The 3,145-nt window shown below is 40.9% G+C and overlaps 1 protein-coding gene and 1 pseudogene across 1 annotated transcript in view; one reads left to right on the top strand and one right to left on the bottom strand.

The window, feature by feature from the left end:
- Window positions 1-2,220, bottom strand: part of LOC108520432 (serine/threonine-protein kinase 24 pseudogene) — a 6,736-nt pseudogene extending 4,516 nt beyond the window's left edge.
- Window positions 2,221-2,624: 404 nt separating this feature from the next.
- The window catches only part of ADGRG4 (adhesion G protein-coupled receptor G4), a 120,036-nt gene continuing 119,515 nt past the window's right edge, over window positions 2,625-3,145 (top strand). The window contains exon 1 of the mRNA XM_017859807.1: window positions 2,625-2,709. The gene's annotated coding sequence lies outside the window, so the exon portion shown is untranslated. The remainder of the gene's footprint in view (window positions 2,710-3,145) is intronic.

The following is a 3,145-nucleotide window of genomic DNA, read 5'->3' as shown; positions in this document are numbered from 1 at the left end:
GAAAGAGAAAGAAAGAAAGAAAGAAAGAAAGAAAGAAAGAAAGAAAGAAAGAAAGAAAGAAAGAAAGAAAGAAAGAAAGAAAGGCAAATGTATGTGATGTTTAAAACATGTAGTATCACTATGCAAAATAATACTACACACTGTTAAGGAATGCCCACATACGTAGTGAAAGTATAAAGGAATGCATGGGAATGACAATGAGCAGGTAATCATTCGTAGCTGGGTGGTAGTTTTAAGTTGACAATCAAATATAATTAAAATTGTCCTTCAAAATCTCTTAAGGAGTTATCAGCATAGATGATTTTCCTCCAGCATTGGACCCTTTTGCTGTTTCTACTGTTGAGCTCCAAATTCAATAGCTGGCTTGCTATTCCCCACCAATTTGGCCTGGTGGGATGCTCATAGCAGGAAAGGGAGAGGGAATGAAGACGGCTTGGACCTTCAACAGATTAAGGGTCTTTTCGTGTTAGAAACAGGGACAGAGTTGCAACAAGTCAACCAGCTCAGCCCTCTCTGTGGGAGGACAAGTAAATCAGCAGAGCCATATGGCTATCTAGGCCTTTGAGTTTCCAGGCATGGATGGCTCATAACATCATGTGATAGCCTTTTCTGGCGCTTATCAATTCCTATTGTCAATAATGACTTATTTATATCTAACTTACATCTCCCACTGCAATTTCAGCCAATTTCCTACTTCTCTGTAGATATGGAGAGCAGATGGTCAACGTTCTCCTTATAACCTTCCAGGGAATGAAAGATACCCATTGAAGCTTCCCAGGTGACAAATGTTTTCCTGACAAAAGAGTCCCAATTTAATTTTCTAGTCAATTATTTCATTTGTGCTATGTTGGATTTTAATAAAACATACAGTGTTTTCCTTTGAAAAAAATAACACATGCAGATGACTATAATTCTTACAGTACAAAAGCATGTTCAGTGAAAACTGAGGTTCCCTCCCACCCAAAACCCCTCAGTTTCCCTCTCTAGAAGCAGCTAGTCTTACCAGGATCATTTTCCAGAGATATTTGATGACATATCTAAGTATATGTGAATAACTCTCCCCTAAATTATTTTCTTCATTTCAGCAAACATTAATTAAGCACCTGCTATATGTCAGGCACTGTACTAACTCCTGGGTCGGGGGACAGAAAGAACAGGATGTGTTTCCCTGTCCTCAGGAAGTTTATACTTTAGTAGGGGAGAAAAGTATAGTTTATGAAGTATTGATTGAGCACCCTCTATGTGCCAGACAGCATGTGAACCACTGGAGAACATGGAGTTCTTGCCCTACCAGAGCTTAGTGTTGTGAGGGAGACAGATCAATGAGCAGGCATGGTGTGAAATATGAACACATGCCAGGGAAGTGTCAATATGTTTCTTGGTAATGGCTCTACATCTTCTTGTAGGCTGTGTGACCCCACGTTGGGGATGAGTCACAAAACCTAAGCCTTGTGCCTACTGGAAAGGAGAAGTGGTAGAGTCCTAGATAGGAGCAGTGGTGCTGGAACCTGGTTCTAGGCGCTGGCCCAAGCACTTTACATACTGTGTGTTATGTAATATTCACAGCAATATGAAGTGAGTTCCATGATCAGTATTTTACAAATGAAGACAATGGAGGTTCCAGAGATGTTAGGGAACTGGCCACAAGTCACACAGGTGGGACTCAAACTCAAGCCCGTCTTTCCACAAAGCCTGGGTTCTTATTCACCACACTGATCACAGTTTGTGGGTTTTGGGGTGAATCATGGATGATTCTAATACACCTCCTCCTTCTCCGTTCCCCTGTGAAGAATCCTGGCCTTAAGCTGGGTCGACTCAGCCTCCTATGAGACTGAATTTTCCATTGAAGATATGAGATGAAGAGGAAAATGCACTGGTTTGGTAGTCAAGACACCTTGGTTCTAGCTCCTGCTTTACCTTTCACAAGCTCTATGACTTTGGACGAATCATTCTACCCTTGGAACCTCAGGGGCCTCACCTGTGAAGTTCAGAGGCTGACAGGGATCATCTCTGAATTCTCCATGGGATTTGATGGTATTTCTGTCACCAAGGGGCTGTAATGACACCTTCTGGGACAAAAACCACATCTCCTTCTTGAGACGAACATAAAGCCAGTTCAGTAAATCTATTTACTTTCGAGGTGACTTGAAGAATGAATATCCAGTGCGGGTAAATAGCTGGCTTCACCTTACTGATGGAGTAAGATGTGAACAAGTTCATGCCTCCTTGGCCTCTGCTTTCTGCTCATAGTTCTGAACACTACCCCTCCTCCTCCCCACTTTCTCAATAAAGTGAAATGAGCCACAGTCAAGTAAGCAAGTACCCTTTTAATATATCCAACTTAATTAAAGCAATAATCAACTAGGAACTGAAGATAATCCTTAGTGAAAACTGGGACAGAGCCCTCAAATTAATGGGTTATTGCAGGGTTATAATAACCTGAGAACTTTGCCCATGCTGATTTTATGCTCAGGAGAGCAGCCCCATGACGTGCTACAAGCCACAAAAAGAGGATCTACCAGGATCAATAAGCCCCATAAAGCTAAGAGCAGAGAGGCTGGTTTGATGCAGAAAAGAAGGTGACTGAGGCATGGACAGCAGAAAATGAATCTCCTGTTTTGTGCTTCTTTCATTTCACATCAAACCTAGGAATTTAGAGACAAGATCTGGTCATTTGGGGTTGGGAAGTTAAAAGAGTCCAGTTCTCAGGTAAGTGTCTCTCTCCCTCCCTTCCTCCTTCCCTCCCTCTTTCCTTTCCTTCCTTCTTTCTCTCTTCCCCCCACTTCTTTCCCTTAAATTTTTCTGAACCACAAAATTAAGAAATATGCATCATAAAATAACCAAATTGCTTGAAATTGTGTGAGGTATAAAATTCAGGTCTTTAATCCTCACCCTTTCTTTCTCTTTCTTTACTTTTCCTCCTTCCTTCCTTTTATGTTTCTTCAAAATTATGAAAGTAACGTATGCTCATTGTAAAAACAAACAGTACACAATCATAGGAAGTATAAAGGAAACATTTAATTCCCATTTTTCCTTCCTGTCTCTTTCCTCCCCTTCCTATCTTCCTTATCTTCCTCTCTCTTGCTTTCTTCCTTTCTCCTGTCCTTTGATTTTTAAAATTATGTAACTAATTTATAATCTTTGT

The sequence above is a fragment of the Rhinopithecus bieti genome, unplaced genomic scaffold, assembly GCF_001698545.2.
Source record: "Rhinopithecus bieti isolate Rb0 unplaced genomic scaffold, ASM169854v2 scaffold_52066, whole genome shotgun sequence".
Taxonomy (NCBI): Eukaryota; Metazoa; Chordata; class Mammalia; order Primates; family Cercopithecidae; genus Rhinopithecus; species Rhinopithecus bieti.
This window is presented reverse-complemented; position numbering and strand designations above follow the sequence as displayed.